Genomic DNA, 18,178 nt, shown 5'->3' on the forward strand with positions numbered 1-18,178 from the left:
GTGTCTGTGTGGGTTTCACTCCACAACCCAAAGGTGTGCAGGGTAGGTGGATTGGCCATTCTAAATTGCCCCTTAATTGAAAAAAAATAATTGGTACTCTAAATTTATTTTTAAAAAGAAAAAAAAGGAATTTGGAAATTCCACGAGTTTCAGATTTGGGGTAGTGATTCTTTGTAAAATCACTGGAAGGAATCATTTTATTATCATGGATGTCATGTCCAGTAAAATATCTTTATTATTGAGCACGGCCATCGATGAAGAAAACACATATGAAACTTGACATGGAAACAGACCAGACCAACATATTTGGAAAAACTGTTGACTTACAATTTACACAGTCTGGAAACTATTGAATCCCATTAATTAATCTTAATTTTTCTTGTAAAGAAATTAAGGAAGTACTGTTAGCATCAGAGAACAGGAGCATAGAAAACAGAAAGTTGATTGTGTTAAAGTTGCATCAGCAATTTGACAATCCGTCTTCTCAAACACTAAATATTTTGCTCAGGGAAGCATGTATAAGGGATGAAGAATTCACCAAACTTATAGAACAGATAAGCAATAGGTGTGATACACGTAAGAAACATAGAAGAACACTATATTGTCCAGGTTTGCTACATTTGCACATGGACCCACCGTTTTCGCTTAGCTTTAATGCGACAAGTGAGCCTGCTTGGTCCTCACAATCTCACTTGCCTTGTCACTCAATGTAACATTTCTCTATGGGTTGTTCATCAGAGGTCCTGGAGCTCACACCAGCACTGCTTTGTCCTGCCATGGACTCTCCTGTGAATTTGGTTGTGAGATCCTGGTCTGTTTGTGTCTCTGGCCCTCTCTTCCTTAGTCCAAAAAGATCCCTCTTCAGTTCTTCACACAGTCCTATTGCTTGCTTGCTGGCAGCTACAAAATGGAGGAAACTCTCCTCAGCAATTTCACGCCTAGAGTATGTGACTTCAGTGTACCGGGCACGTGACCTGCTCTCTGCTGCCGCATCTGGCGGGAAGACGAATAGATTTTTTAAAAATGCTGCTCCTGGAACAGCGCGCTGATGTACTGACGGGATGGTCTGCCGGCTGGACTCTGAGCCTGTGCACTGCTGCATTCGGCTGAGGGGGCACGCAGGCGTGGGACAGCCGGCATTCTTGAAAGCCGGTTGCGCCGGTTGGGCACTTGCTCCCGCGATCGGAAACGCCGCGACCGATCACTCCTATCACCCAGGACCCTGAGTTTGAAAATGACTGCCGTACTCGATCAAATGCTGCCTCGATGTCAAGAGCAGTCACTCTCACCTCGGCTCACCTCATCTACTACCTCATTAGCCACCTCCATCTCTATAAGACCCTAAGTTGAAGTCCATCAGGGTCCGGAGACATGTCACCCCCGCAGCTCCATCAATTTTCTCAGTATTGTTTCTGTCGTGATTCTAGTTTCACCAAGTTGCCCTCCCCTTTCGACCTCCCAATTTACAGCTAATACAGGGATGCTTCTTGTATCCTCTATAGTGAAGTCAGAAGAAAAATATTTGTTCATTTCATCCGCCATTTCCTTATTATCTTCTAGTGATTCACCTTTTAATCATTCTCTGCCATTCTTTATATTCTGACCAATCATCTGACTTGTCACTCATCTTCGTGCAGTTCTATGCTTTTTCCTTCAGTTTGGTACTTCACCCTAACTTCTTTAGTTTTTAAAAAATAAATTTAGAGTACCCAATTATTTTTTTCTCAATTATGGGGCAATTTAGCGTGGCCAATCCACCTAACCTGCACATCTTTGAGTTGTGGGGGTGAAACCCACGCAAACACGGGGAGAATGATCAAACTCCACACAGACAATGACCCAGAGTAAGGATCGAACCATAGGCAGCAGTGCTAACCACTATGCCACCGTGCTGCCCCTTAACTTCTTTAGTTAATCACGGACGGTGGGTCCTCCTTTTAGATTTCTTTATAGAGGAATATACTTCTTCTGAGTATTCTGAAATAGCTCCTTAAATGTCTGCCGCTGCTTCCCTATTGATCAATCCCCTAGCCTAGCTAGCTCAGCTTTCATGCCCACATAGTTGCCCTTATTTTAGTTTAAAAAGGCAGAACTGTGGCATAGTGGTTAGCACTGCTGCCTCACAGTGCCAAGATCCCAGGTTCAATCCCAGCTCTGGGTCACTTTCCGTGTGGACTTTGCACATTCTCCCCGTGTCTTTGGGTTTTGCCCCCACAACCCAAAGATGTGCAGGGTAGGTGGATTGGCCACGCTAAATTGCCCCTTAATTGGAAAAAATGAATTGGGTACTCTAAATTTATTTTAAAATTGGTTTAAAAAACTAGTCTTAGATCCACCCTCCTCCCTTGCAAACTAGATTCATATTCACATTGTGCTTGTTGCTACCGAGCGGCGTCTTTGCTTTGAGGTCCTTAATTAATCCTGTTACATTTTACAGTACCAAGCCTAATATACCCTGCATCTAAAAGACAGCACCTCCAATAGTGCAGCACTCATTCAGTACTGCACTGGAGCACCAATCTAGACCTGTAATATCGCCGCTAGAGTTGGATTTGAACCCACAGTCTTATGGCTCAGAAAAGATTCTTTAGCTGTAAAACTTGTTGCTGTCACAGAGAATGTACCAATCTGCCCTTCAAAGACATTACGGTGCATCCCTGCTGTGGGTTTCCTGGAGGCATGGGTGGAATCAATGGGAAATCCCACTGATAACGGCAGGACCAGAAGATCCCGCCTCCTGATGCCGAGGGACACGCCGCAGGGAGGCCAGAGAATCCAGCCCTGCATAACCTGTTTATTCTCTTGGTCAAAGGTTCGGCAAAGCATCTTAATACTTCTCCCCTTGCTCCCCATCAATCTAATACTTTTGAATCCCTCACTGGTTCTGTCCTTGACATGACCTTTTAATGGCCTCTGTGAATCAGAAACACCTTTTGGGCAATTTGTTGCTAAGGTGCAATTGTGTACAGGAACTTAGAAAGTGGGGGCAGGTTTAGCTCAGTGGGCTGGGCAGCTGGTTCGTGATGCCGAGCAAGGCCAACAGCATGGATTCAATTCCCATACCGGCTGAGGTTATTCATGAAGGTCCTGCCTTCTCAACCTTGCCCCTCGCCTGAGATGTGGTGATCCTCAGGTTAAACCACCACCAGTCAGCTCTCCCCAGGGGGAAATCAGCCTATGGTCATCTGGGACTATGGCAACTTTACTTAATTTACTTAGAAAGTGTGCAGGACGACTGCTGTTTGACTGCTGCCAACATGTCATTAAGCCTTTTGTTGTTATAACAGGCAATCTTTTATTGTTCAAAGGAAACTCATGCACTTGCATTCTTGCATTGTTTGCAGGGTGACTTGCTGTCTGATAATGTGATAACAGTATGCAACATTTTATTTATTCTTTCACAGGATGTGGGATTATGGGCAGCATTTGTTGCCCATCCCTTGATTGCCCTTGAGACGATGGTGGGGAACCGCCTCCTTGAAAGGCTGCAGTCCATCTGGTGTGAGTACAGCCACAGCGCTTTTAGAATGGTAGTTCCAGCGTTTAGATCTAGACACAGTGAAAAGACAACCAAATGTCCCAAGTAAGAGTGGTGTGTGGCTTGGGATGGGAATTTGTAGGTGGCGGTGGTACTCCGATATGTCTGCTCGCCTTGGCCTTTCAGGTGGCAGAGGTCACAGGTTTGGAAGCTGTTGTTGAAGGAACCTTATTGAGTTTCTGCTTTGCCTCTTCTCGATGGTACCGTGTGCTGGTGATGGAGGAAGTAAACGTTTAAGGTTGGGGATGGGGTGCTGATAAAGTGGGCGGCTTTGTGCTGGGTTGTGTCGAGCTTCTTGAATGGTGTTGTTGGAATCGTACTCATCCAGTTAAAAGGAGAGTATTCCATCACACTCCTGACTTGTACCTTGCAGAAGGTGGACTTGCTTTGGGGAGTCAGGAGGTGAGTTATCCATCAAAGAATTCCCAGCCTCTGACCTGCTCTTGTAGCCACGGTATTCATATGGCTGGTTCAGTTCACTTCAGTTTCTGGTCAACCCCACAAGAACAGAAGAAATAGAGGGCAGCACGGTGGCCTAGTGGTTAGCACAGCTGCCTCACGGCGCTGAGGTCCCAGGTTCGATCCTGGCTCTGGGTTACTGGCCGTGTGGAGTTTGCACATTCTCCCCGTGTCTGCATGCGTTTCGCCCCCACAACCCAAAGATGTGCAGTGTAGGTGGATTGGCCATGCTAAATTGCCCCTTAATTGGAAAAAATAATTGGGTAATCTAAATTTATATTTAAAAAAAGAACAGAAGAAATAGGAGCAGGAGTGGTCCATATGTTCCATTAGGCCTACCTCACCATTTAATGTGATCATGGCTGACCTTGGGCTCCGCCTCCACTTTCTGAACCTCTCCCTCTAGCCCTCAATTTCCTGAGAGGCCAAAAATCTGTCTATCCCAACCTTAAATATATTCAATGATGGAGCATTCACAATCCTCCATGGTAGAGAATGTCAAAACATTCATAGCCCTTTAACTGAAGTAATTTCTCCTCACCACAATCTTAAAAGACGAGGTGTTGGGTGTCTTAAAAAATATTAAGGTAGATAAGTCCCCAGGGCCTGATGGGATCTACCCCAGAATACTGAAGGAGGCTGGAGAGGAAATTGCTGAGGCCTTGACAGAAATCTTTGGATCCTCACTGTCTTCAGGGGATGTCCCGGAGGACTGGAGAATAGCCAATGTTGTTCCTCTGTTTAAGAAGGGTAGCAAGGATAATCCAGGGAACTACAGGCCGGTGAGCCTTACTTCAGTGGTAGGGAAATTACTGGAGAGAATTCTTAGAGACAGGATCTACTCCCATTTGGAAGCAAATGGACGTATTAGTGAGAGGCAGCATGGTTTTGTGAAGGGGAGGTCGTGTCTCACTAACTTGATAGAGTTTTTCGAGGAGGTCACTAAGATGATTGATGCAGGTAGGGCAGTGGATGTTGTCTATATGGACTTCAGTAAGGCCTTTGACAAGGTCCCTCATGGTAGACTAGTACAAAAGGTGAAGTCACACGGGATCAGGGGTGAGGTGGCAAGGTGGATACAGAACTGGCTAGGTCATAGAAGGCAGAGAGTAGCAATGGAAGGATGCTTTTCTAATTGGAGGGCTGTGACCAGTGGTGTTCCACAGGGATCAGTGCTGGGACCTTTGCTCTTTGTAGTATATATAAATGATTTGGAGGAAAATGTAACTGGTCTGATTAGTAAGTTTGCAGACGACACAAAGGTTGGTGGAATTGCGGATAGCGATGAGGACTGTCAGAGGATACAGCAGGATTTAGATTGTTTGGAGACTTGGGCGGAGAGATGGCAGATGGAGTTTAATCCGGACAAATGTGAGGTAATGCATTTTGGAAGGTCTAATGCAGGTAGGGAATATACAGTGAATGGTAGAACCCTCAAGAGTATTGAAAGTCAAAGAGATCTAGGAGTACAGGTCCACAGGTCATTGAAAGGGGCAACACAGGTGGAGAAGGTAGTCAAGAAGGCATACGGCATGCTTGCCTTCATTGGCCGGGGCATTGAGTATAAGAATTGGCAAGTCATGTTGCAGCTGTATAGAACCTTAGTTAGGCCACACTTGGAGTATAGTGTTCAATTCTGGTCGCCACACTACCAGAAGGATGTGGAGGCTTTAGAGAGGGTGCAGAAGAGATTTACCAGAATGTTGCCTGGTATGGAGGGCATTAGCTATGAGGAGCGGTTGAATAAACTCGGTTTGTTCTCACTGGAATGAAGGAGGTTGAGGGGCGACCTGATAGAGGTCTACAAAATTATGAGGGGCATAGACAGAGTGGATAGTCAGAGGCTTTTCCCCAGGGTAGAGGGGTCAATTACTAGGGGGCATAGGTTTAAGGTGAGAGGGGCAAGGTTTACAGTAGATGTACGAGGCGAGTTTTTTACACAGAGGGTAGTGGGTGCCTGGAACTCGCTACCGGAGGAGGTAGTGGAAGCTGGGACGATAGTGACATTTAAGGGGCATCTTGACAAATACATGAATAGGATGGGAATAGAGGGATACGGACCCAGGAAGTGTAGAAGATTGTAGTTTAGTCGGGCAGCATGGTCGGCACGGGCTTAGAGGGCCGAACTTTGTGAAGCCGGACTTTGTCTCCACAAGGACTACGTGGTTATCACTCCTACCAATACTATCGTAGACAGATGCATCTACGACAGGTCGATTGTTAAGGATGTGGCATAGTAGGCTTTTTCCTTTTGTTGGTTTCCTCAACACCAGTCCTGTCCAGTCTGGAAGATATATCCTTCTGGATCTGGCCATCTCAGTCAAGAGTGGTGCTACTGAGCAAGTCTTAGTCATGGATATTGAATTTCTCCACCTTGAGTACATTCTGTACTCTTGCCACATCTCAATCCTCCTGTCATTTGGTGTTCAACATGGAGGAGCACTGGTTCGTCAGCTGAACGATTATGGTAGGTTATGAGCAATCGGATGTTTCCTTGCCCATTTTTGACTCGGTGCAATGATTCCTCATGGGATCTGGAGTCCATGTTGAGGAATCCCAGGGCAACATGCTCCTGACTGTAGCCACCAATTTTAGTGGGTCTGTTATGCTAGTGCAACTTAGAGATCATACCCAGGGTTGGTGATGGTGATGTCTGGTATATTATCTGTAAAGTATGATTCTGTGAGTATGACTATGTCAGTGGGACAGCTTTTCCAGTTTTGGTACAAGTCTCTCAGATGTTAGTAAAAGGACTTTACAGGGTTGACAGGGCTGGGTATGTTGTGGTTTCTGACACCTGATAGTCGATGGTGAGTGGTCTATCTGCTTTGATTCTTTATCCACTTCGCTGTAACAGTTTTGTATAACTGAGTAACTGAGGGGCAGCACGGTAGCATGGTGGTTAGCACAATTGCTTCACAGCTCCAGGGTCCCAGGTTCGATTCCCGGCTTGGGTCACTGTCTGTGCGGAGTCTGCACGTTCTCCCCGTATGTGCGTGGGTTTCCTCCGGGTGCTCCGGTTTCCTCCCACAGTCCAAAGATGTGCAGGTTAGGTGGATTGGCCATGCTAAATTGCCCTTAATGTCTAAAATTGCCCATAGTGTTGGGTGGGGTTACTGGGTTATGGGGATAGGGTGGAGGTGTGGGCTTGGGTAGGGTGCTCTTTCAAAGAGCTGGTGCAGGCTCGATGGGCCGAATGGCCTCCTGCTGCACTGTAAAAAAAAATTCTATGAGTGGCTTGCTAGGCTATTGCAGAGGGCAGTTAAGAGTCAACCACATTGCTGTGATTCTGGGGGTCACGTTTAGGCCAGATCAGTGAAGGAAGGCAGATTTCCTTCCCTAAAGGGCATTTGGGTGTCAGATGTTTACTTTTACCACAATCAATATGCTAGTTTCATGGTCACCATTATTGAGACGATCTTGCAAATCCAGATTTATTTTAGTTTATGAACTGATTGAATTTACTTCCATCAGCTCCTGTAGTGGTATTTGAACCCTTATCCTCAGAGCGTTGGACTGGGCCCCTGGATTACTAGCCCTGTGGCATTAATAATAATAATCTTTATTATTGTCCCAAGTAGGCTCACATTAATGCTGCAATGAAGCTACTGAGAAAATCCCCTAATCGCCACACTCCAACGCCTGTTCGGGTACACTAAGGGAGAATTCAGAATGTCCAAATTACCTAACAGCACGTCTTTCGGGACCTGTGGGAGGAAACCGGAGCACCCGGAGGAAACCAACACAGACACGGGGAGAACGTGCAGATTCCACACAGACAGTGACCCAAGCCGGGAATCGAACCTGGGATCCTGCCGCTGTGAAGCAACAGTGCGAGCTACCTTGCTGCCCACATTGCAATGAGCTCTCATAACTGAAGTTTTCGGGCAGCACGGTGGCGCAGTGGTAGCACTGCAGACTCACGGCGCCGAGGTCCCAGGTTCGATCCCGGCTCTGGGTCACTGTCCGTGTGGAGTTTGCACATTCTCCCCGTGTTTGCATGGGTTTCGCCCCCACAACCCAAAAATGTGCAAGGTAGGTGGATTGAACACGCTAAATTTTGCCCCTTAATTGGAAAAAATGAATTGGGTACTCTAAATTTATAAAAATTAAAAATAACTGAAGTTTTCTTTTATTATCATCTGGCTTCAGGGAAACACATGCTTGAAGGTAACTTGTACGTATATCAAAATTTCATTATGTTATGTGTTGTTTTAGGGCGGCACAGTGGCACAGTGGTTAGCACTGCTGCCTCATGGTGCTGAGGACCCGGTTTCGATCCCGGCCCCGGGTCACTGTCTGAGTGGAGTTTGCACGTTCTCCATGTGCGTGCATGGGTCTCACCCCCACAACCCAAAAAGATGTGCCGGGTAGGTGGATTGACCACACTAAATTGCCTCTTAATTGGAAAACTTCTTTTAAAAGTGTTATGTGTAGTTTTGATATTGAAAACAGAAATCATAAAATACATTTTCTTGAATTATTATTGCATTATGGTACTGATAACCTCAAAAATGAAAAAAATATGTGTTCCACTTTTCAATCAGTGACTTGATTATGTTCCTAGGGATTCCTAGAGTCATTAGTATAATTTCTTTTGAAAAGTATTCAACAAGACTAAACTGTATTATCAGTACAGTGACAAAGTCATTAATTATTTTTCTCTACAAGTGTCTTAAATCATTTTATTTGTCAATGGAATTCTTGTGTACATTTGTCTTAGAAATACAATAATTTAATAATTTAATAATAAAATCTAATTGGCTCGCATGACAGTAACAAATGTGGGTTTTTTTCAACAGATTACTACATGCATGGAACATAGTCCAATCAGTTACTGCCATTTGATTAATGTTGATAATAAAAGAGCTAATCAAAATGCTGGTTAAGGACAGAATTGCCCCCATTTTCCATTTGCCCTATTGTCCTCCCTCTCACCCTGGTCCATGACAACACTGATTCTGAAGTAATTAACCACAGCCATGATGATTTAACTGCATGCTAATTGTCACATTAAGCGAACGTACTCCAGGAGTAGATCTTTTGCATTCATAGTTGCTGGTATAGAGCAGATAGAGAATATGGGCAGGGCAGTCAGTAGGCTATGTAAGATTTCTCTATAGAATACCCTCCAGGACCTGTTGACTTTGACCACCTGAATTTCTAATATGCACTCCAGGTGAGCAAAACTTCACCCAGGAGGGTTTGAGTTTCCCATTTAATCCTCATAGAATTCCTACAGTGCAGAAGGAGCCATTGAGTCTGCAGCAGCCCTCCGAAAGAGCATCCCACCTAAGCCCACTCTCCACCCTATTCCCAAAACCCCACCTAACCATTGGACACTCAGTGGCAATTTTAGTGTGGCCAATCCAAACTGCCCATTTCTGGACCATGGAAGGAAACCGGAGGGCCCGGAGGAGACCCACGCAGACACGGGGAGAAAGTGCAAACTCCACACAGGCAGTCACGCAAGGCTGGAATTGAACCCGGGTCCCTGGCGCTGCTAACCATCGGGAATCGCGCAACGCCGCTCCAACGCCAGGCCGCTGATTCTCCGGTAACTGGAGAATCGGCGTGTCATGAGAATGCCGCTTTAAGAAATGGTTAGCTGCTCATGTTACTGCAATGATGTCAGAGTGTGGGTGGAGCTGAGCTCTGCTTCTGCTTTTTAGTTTCACTTTGAGAAAAGGTTGAGTGTGTCTGTCTTTTTGGTTTTGTTTTTGCAGTGTGTTGCAGCTGAGGTCAGCCAGAGCAGCTGTATTGTTGAGCTCTCTGCCATGAAGGACTATCTCTTGATCATTTGGCGAATTCAGAAGAATTATAAATGTTTTCAGTATTGAATATAAACTCTGATGTGCTTATGTGTAAAGTTTTGTTAAGTCTTTTGGATGTTAAAAGGACAGCTTAAAGGATTACTTAGTGTTGTATTCTTTGGGGGTTATCTTTGAATTAATGGGTGCTAAAATATTCACAGTTCGTTTTGAAAAGGTTAACTTGAGTTCATAGAATAAACATTGGTTTGTTTTTAAAAATACTTTTCCATTTCTGCTGTACCACACCTGTAGAGTGGGCCGTGTGCTCCCCATACCACAATCTATTAAAAGTTGTGGTTCAGGTGAACTCCATGGTACACTTTGGGGTTCTCTAAACCCTGACCCATAACAGGCGGCAATGACGCCAGCGGGGTCGCCGCCGCGCCGGTCGGGGGCCGCTCAAAGCGACCCCCCCCCCCGGCGATTCTCCGCGCCTCGATGGGCCGAGTGCCCGCCGAGTCCCGCCGGCGTGAGTTACGTCTGGTCCTACCCGGCGGGACCTCGGAGTTCTGGCTGCGGAGGCCGTCCTGGTGGGTGGGCGGGGGGACCTGACTCCGGAGGAGGGGGGACTCCATGGTGGGCAGGCTCGCGATCGGGGCTTACCGATTGGCGGGTGGGCCAATTCCAGTGAGGGGGGGTCTATGTTCCTCCGCACCAGGCCCCTATAGGGTTCCGCCATATTGCCTGGGGGCTGGCGCAGAAATGGCAACCCACACGCATGTGCGGACTCACGCTGGCCGTGGCGCGCCGGCTTCCGAGCGCCGGAGCAGCAGACACTACTCCTGCGCCGTACTAGCCCCCTTGGAAGGGATGAATGCCTGGGCCTGGAGCCCCATTGACGCCCGAGCCGCTCGCGCCGCTTTTAACGCCGGCATCAGAACTTGGCCGCCGGATCGGAGAATTCTGGCCCAGATCTTTAAAAATGGTTGCCTGGACAATGTAGTTTCAGTAGAGGTGAGCCGGGGGGGGGGGGGGGGTGAGCACGGAAGAGAAGCTTAGAGGTCGGGGCAGAAGAGGAGTCCACCCTGTGCTGAGGGGTGCTAGGTGTAAGGCCTGCTTCTGGAATCTCACACAGGGAGGCCGTGGCGTAGTGGTATTGTCACTGAACTAGTAAACTAGAGTCATGGGGATCCAGGGTTCGAATTCCGCCACTTCAGATGGTGAAATTTGAATTCAATAAAGAACTGGAACAAAATCTAATGATGACCATGAAACTATTGTGATTGTCATAAAAACCCATCTGGTTCACTAATGTCCTTTAGGGAAGGAAATCTGCCATCCTTACCTGGTCTGGCCTACATGTGACTCCAGACCCACAGCAATGTGGTTGACTCTTAACTGCCCCCTCAAGGACAATTAGGGATGAGCAATAAATGCTGGCACAGCCTGCACCCACATTCCATGAACAAAATGTTAAAAGTGTCCAGAGTTTAAAATAAAGAATTAAACATGAAGCTATCCTCACTGCAACCCCCCTCCACACACACACACACACACAATCCCCAACCCAATCCATCCAATACATGCTAACCTATGCCACCACCTGTCCTGTAACCACCCGGATAACCCTGCCCTTTTAAATCTTTCAAAGGAATGTCTGGCATATAAAATCTGACGTATAAAAAACCCATTGCTTGCTATTTCACTCGGTCTATTGCTCTAAGCCTGAGGGCTTCCTTTACTGGTTACTAGTGCCCAAGTTGTTGCTCTCTCTGGTTGGCTCTGAATATGGCGGTCAATATGGTTGCCTTCCTTAATCCTAATTATGTTTGCTCTAGAGTCGCCAGGTATCTTTCGATACCGCCACAAGGTTCAAACTCAAATACTGATCAAAGAGTCGGTACACCAGTTAGTTCAAAGTCAATACTATTTATTTACACACACAGTAATATCTACTCATGCACAAAACACTACAGACTAAACTATCACTACTGCTAAAGCCTATAGTTAGCTTCGGGCGCCCACTCAGTCAGAGGAACAATGGCATTGTTCGGATCTGAACCTGCTGGGGTCGAAGTGATAGAGGGGAACAGCTAAGGTCGTCCGTCTGGTAGCGAGCGTTGACCTTGGACTTACTTGCTTCTGGTGCAGCTGGTGGACGGGTCTTTCCGCTGTGAGAGCCGGGTCCAAGAGAACGATTCTCTCTTGGGGCCTTCTTCCTATACCCGAAGGGGCTTCGTGCGCTTTTGGGCGGGCCTTGACCTTGGCCCCAATCAATTGGGCCGTATCTTGATCACTCGTATTGATCTTGACCAATAAAGGGGTGGGTGCCCTGATGGCTGGGCGTGTCCTAGGTGGACACACCCAGCCTGCTTTGTTTTCTGCTTTCGGTTTGGGGAACTGGCGCCGCGAAGTCTGGGGCCAGATCGGTTACTTAAGTATCTTCCTTTGTTCCCGGAGGTGGGCCATCCATATGCTAATGGGCCTACAGTTTCAGTCTTGTCTGGGAGCTGCGGCTCCAATATGCAGACAGGCTCTGTGCCTGCTTGCTTTCTTAGCATTGTCCATTTTTCCCTGCAATCTTTGCAAATGTCCATTTTGTAATCTGGAAGTGGCCATCCTAGATGCTACAAAGTGATTTCACATTCATCCATTACCTATGTCGGATGTCTGCCAGTTCCAGTTTGATTGATGGCTACAAGTGGTTATAAACACTTTCAAGTGGATCTATGAATTCCACCATTTCTTGTTATAACGGATTTCACACTTCAAGGAAATGTTTGTTGTTCCTTGCCAACTTATGTTCACTCCACACACAGCCTACCTCCACCCCCATATCCACCATGCCAACCTGTACCCCTGCACCTACTCCCTTACTGTCCTTTGCAGCCCCTGTGCCAATTTAGTGCCAACCCATGCCTACCCCACTCACCACCCAATTCCTTTACATCTACCATACATCTCACCTGGTCAACTACGGCCAGCTCTCCAGACACATGTAGAGATAAGATAAAATTAACTTCTATACAATACAGACTTCACTATGTTTAAAAAAAACATTCATTTATAAAAACAAATTCCTATACTTAACATTTCTTCAGCTAAATAAAGCCTGATAACAACAAACATTTCATTGACACGTGCAATTCCCGATAACAAGAAATGATGGAATTCATGGATCCAGGCAAAAGAGTTTATTTATAACCACTTTGTTATAACCTGCCTACTGACGATTGGCTGGGGACTAATGATTATCCCACAATCCTATGGGAGTATGAACTTCCCCAATGAGGGGGGCGGAGAAACTCCTACTATAAATAAGCTGGCCAGTCCAGGAGCCAGGAGGAAGGAGAAGGTAGCAAGGGAAGTTACTGCTGCTACTATGTATATATTGTTATAGTAAATAAACTTTATTATTTTGTATCCTTAAAACTCGTGCTGGATTCTTCGGGGCCCTTACAAAACACTTGTAGCCATCAATCAAACCGAGTGAAATAGCAAGCATTTTGTTTTAATATGTCAGATATTTAGAGTACCCAATTCATTTTTTCCAATTAAGGGGCAATTTAGCATGGCCAAGCCACCTATCCTGCACATCTTTGGGTTGTGGGGGTGAAACCCACGCAAACACGGAGAGAATGTGCAAACTCCACACGGACAGTGACCCAGAACCGGGATCGAACCTGGGACCTCGGCGCTGTGAGGCGGCAGTGCTAACCACTGCGCCACTGTGCTGCCCTCTCATGGTCCTTTTGATAGGTCCTCTTCACAGGCGCTTTTGAAAGTTTTGGCATATACGTTGACAGTTCCAATTAACTTGAAAATAATAAGCTTATGCATTTTTTAATGTACACTTTTGCCTACTTTTAACAATTATAAAGGGCATCTTATCTCCCCTAAAGGACACCTGACCTTCCCCTAAACGTATCCTGGGACCAGATCCAAAGGGTACCCCGGCTATCCAAATGACTCCACAAAGTTCAGACCTGCTGTTATCAGGTCTAATCTGTGCACTTCTGGTTTCACGCTCCTGGGTTACCAAAATCCGATGGCAGCAGAGGCAACTGGCGTTTTAAATGGCCAGCTACCTTCATAAAACCTGAATGTGTGAATTATGCCCCAACCCCATTCCTGCCCCTTCCAAAATGGGAATTACCATTCGGTGTAGCTGGTGAAAATCTGGGACTGTATAATTAGGATCTGGAATGTACTGTGGTTAGCGCTGTTGCTTCACAGCTCCAGAGTCCCAGGTTCGATTGCGGACTTGGGTCACTGTCTGTACGGAGTCTGCACGTTCTCCTCGTGTCTGCATGGGGTTCCCCCGTGTCCTCCTACAGTCCAAAGATAAACAGGTTAGGGGATTGGGCATGCTAAATCGCCCTTAAGTGTCCAAAAAGGTCAGGTGGGGGTTACTGGACTACGGGGATAGGGTGGAGGAGATGGCTTAGTGCTCTTATCAAGGGCCGGTGCAGACTCGTTGGACCGAATGGCCTCGTTCTGCACTGTAAATTCTATGATTCTATGATACTGCCTGAGGGGGTGGTGGAGACAGATTCCATTCTGGTTTTCTAAACAACAATTGGATAAGCCCTTGGAAGATATATATAAAAATGCAGGGTTCCAGGGAAAGGGTGGGGAATGAGACTAGCTGAATTGCTGTTGCAGAGTGCTGGTATGGACTCAATGGGTTAAACGGCCTTCTTTTCTGTTGCAACCATTCCATGATTTTAAAATTCACCTTTTCGATCTCCTTTCACTATCTTATACGTGATCTCCCTGCCTTTCCAGATTGAAAAGCACTTATTCCTCCAGTGATTCCTCATATTTCAACCCCATGGCTCTTTTAGTAAAGTATGTAGGAACAGGTGATGCATGATCAATTGTACAAAGACTCAGGCTGGATACAACTGTTGCTTTATTGCAGTAAGATGTGTGGCCTCCCACAGCAGCTGGCGAAATGGCTGCTGAATAGAGGACCCACATATTTATACTCCTCCTACTGGGCGGAGCCAGCTGGCAGGGGCTACCTTACATCACATAATACAGGCGTAAGTGGTTTACCACATTCACCCCCTGTTAAAAATGAGTCCAGCGGGGGCGGTGGAGAACTATATACAGTAGTGAATTTATGTACAGTGTTTTATTAGGAGAGAAAAAAAATGTTTTTTGAAAGTCCAGTGCCAGTTAGAGATTCAACCGGTCTGGTGCCTTGACGTTCCGCTGGTTGCAACATAACGGTGGCGGTGATGTCGATGCTGGCGACGTCGGTGCTGGCCTGATGTCAGGTGACCCCGGGAGCGTGCCAAAATCCTCTTCATCCTCTTGCATGGGCAGGGGAAAAAGGGATGGTCCTGGTGGGGTTAATGTTGGGAGCGCCGGGGGAGGGGAGGGTGGCGCCGGGCCAGGGAAGTGTGTATGAGTGGAACCTGCTGGTGCCAGGTCCCTGAGAGGGACAGTATCTTGGCGGCCATCGGGGTACGCCACATAGGCAGACTGGGGGTTGGCATGGAGCCCTAGTTGCTGCACCCTATCCAATAACGGGTCCGCCGTGTGGAGTCAGACCTACAGAGCAGGGCCGGTCCTGGAGCTGCGAGCCAAGTCGGGAGTGACACCCCGGAAGTGGACTTCCTGGGGAAGGCAAAAGACGTTCATGGGGTGTGTTATTATATATTTTTTTAAAATATATTTATTAAAGTTTTTTAACACAATTTTTCTCCCTTACAAACAATAACCCGCCCCCCCCCCCCCCTCGTAACAAAAAAAAAAAGAGAAATCGCGCAGAGCAAGATATATACATGGCAAAATGATATATTTACACAGCTTTGTACACTGGCCCTCACCCATACGTGCCAGTTTCCCCGACCCTTCATGTTATCTCTTGCTCATCCACCCTCCCAGGCAGCCCCCCTTCCCCACCCCCCTCCCAGGACACGTCCCCCCCCCCCGCGCAAGGTTGCTGCTGCTGCTGACCGACCTTCCTCTAACGCTCCGTGAGATAGTCTAGGAACGGTTGCCACCGCCTGTAGAACCCCTGCGCAGACCCTCTCAAGGCGAACTTAATCCTCTCCAACTTTATGAACCCAGCCATATCATTTATCCAGGCCTCCAGGCTGGGGGGCTTCGCCTCCTTCCACATTAGCAAGATCCTTCGCCGGGCTATTAGGGACGCAAAGGCCAGAATGCCGGCCTCTTTCGCCTCCTGCACTCCCGGTTCGTCCACTACTCCAAATATTGCGAGCCCCCAGCTTGGCTTGACCCGGACTTTCACCACCTGAGATATTGCTCCCGCCACTCCTCTCCAGAACCCCTCCAGTGTCGGGCATGACCAAAACTTATGGACATGGTTCGCCGGGCTCCCTGAGCACCTTCCACATCTGTCCTCTACCCCAAAGAACCTACTCAACCTCGCCCGTGTCAAGTGCTCTCTGTGGACCACCTTAAATTGTATCAGGCTGAGCCTGGCACATGAGGAGGAGGAATTAACCCTACCTAGGGCATCAGCCCACAGACCTTCCTCGATCTCCTCCCCCAGCTCCTTCTCCCATTTACCCTTCAACTCTTCTACCAGCGCTTCCGCCTCTTCTTTCAACTCCTGGTGTATTTCCGACACCTTGCCCTCCCCGACCCATACACCCGAGATCACCCTATCTTGAACTTCCTGTGCCGGGAGCAACGGGAATTCCCTCACCTGTCGCCTCACAAAAGCCCTCACCTGCATATATCTAAAGGCATTTCCCGGAGGTAACTCGAACTTCTCCTCCAGTGCCCCTAGGCTCGCAAACGTCCCGTCGATGATCAGGTCCCCCATTCTTCCAATCCCCGCCCGATGCCAGCTCTGGAACCCCCCGTCCACCTTCCCCGGAACAAACCGGTGGTTACCCCTGATCGGGGACCACACCGATGCTCCCATTGCACCCCGGTGCCGTCTCCACTGGCCCCAGATCCTTAGCGTTGCCGCCACCACCGGGCTTGTGGTATACTTTGTCGGCGAGAGCGGCAGCGGTGCCGTCATCAACGCCCCCAGGCTCGTTCCTTTACAGGACGCCATCTCCATCCTCTTTCATGCCACCCCCTCTCCCTCCATAACCCACTTGCGGATCATCGCCACATTTGCTGCCCAGTAGTAGCTCCCCAGGTTTGGCAGCGCCAACCCTCCTCGGTCCCTACTGCGTTCCAGGAACCCTCTCCTTACTCTCGGGGTCTTATTCGCCCACACAAACCCCATAATACTCCTGCCTACTCTCTTAAAAAAGGCCTTAGTGATCACGATGGGAAGGCACTGAAACACAAACAGAAACCTCGGAAGGACCACCATTTTGACCGACTGCACTCTACCCGCCAGCGAGAGCGGTAACATGTCCCATCTTTTGAAATCCTCCTCCATTTTCTCCACCAACCTCGTCAGATTCAGTTTATGTAGGGTCCCCCAACTCCTGGCTATCTGGATCCCCAGATACCGAAAGCTCCCCTCCGCCCTCCTCAGCGATAGGTCCCCTATCCCTCTTTCTTGGTCCCCCGCCTGTAATACAAAGAGCTCACTCTTACCTACATTGAGCTTATAGCCCGAAAACTCCCCAAACTCCCTTAGAGTCTGCATGACCTCCACCATCCCCTCCATTGGATCCGCCACGTACAGCAACAGGTCATCTGCATATAGCGACACCCGATGCTCTTCTCCCCCTCGGACCACCCCCCTCCATTTATTAGACTCCCTCAATGACATGGCCAATGGTTCGATCGCCAATGCGAACAACAGGGGGGACAGGGGGCACCCCTGCCTCGTCCCTCGGTACAGTCGAAAGTACTCCGACCTCCGCCGGTTCGTCACTACACTCGCTATCGGGGCTCTGTAAAGGAGATTAACCCAATTGATAAACCCTACCCCGAACCCAAACCTACGCAGCACCTCCCAGAGGTACTCCCACTCTCCTCGGTCAAAGGCCTTCTCCGCGTCCATAGCTGCCACTATCTCCGCCTCTCCCTCCTCCAATGGCATCATTATCACGTTTAAGAGCCGCCGCACATTGGTGTTTAGTTGCCTGCCCTTTACAAATCCCGTCTGGTCCTCGTGGATTACCCCCGGGACACAGTCCTCGATCCTCGTGGCCAGCACTTTTGCCAGCAACTTTGCATCCACATTGAGGAGCGAGATCGGCCTGTACGATCCATATTGCAGTGTGTCCTTGTCCCGCTTTAGGATCAAAGAAATTGTCGCTTCCGACATTGTCGGGGGCAGGGTCCCCTCCTCTCTTGCCTCATTCAAGGTCCTCATCAGTAGCGGGGCCAACAGGTCTGCGTACTTCCTGTAGAACTCCACCGGGAATCCGTCCGGTCCCGGGGCCTTCCCCGCCTGCATGCTCCCCAAACCCTTGCTCAGCTCCTCCAACCCAATTGGTGCCCCCAAACCAGCCACCTCTTGCTCCTCCAC

General features: G+C 48.1%; 1 protein-coding gene across 1 annotated transcript in view; it reads left to right on the forward strand.

Annotated features, from left to right (window-relative positions):
* The window catches only part of acoxl (acyl-CoA oxidase-like), a 667,710-nt gene that overhangs the window by 506,221 nt on the left and 143,311 nt on the right, over positions 1-18,178 (forward strand). The window lies entirely within an intron of this gene.

The sequence above is a fragment of the Scyliorhinus torazame genome, chromosome 4 (assembly GCF_047496885.1).
Source record: "Scyliorhinus torazame isolate Kashiwa2021f chromosome 4, sScyTor2.1, whole genome shotgun sequence".
NCBI lineage: Eukaryota > Metazoa > Chordata > Chondrichthyes > Carcharhiniformes > Scyliorhinidae > Scyliorhinus > Scyliorhinus torazame.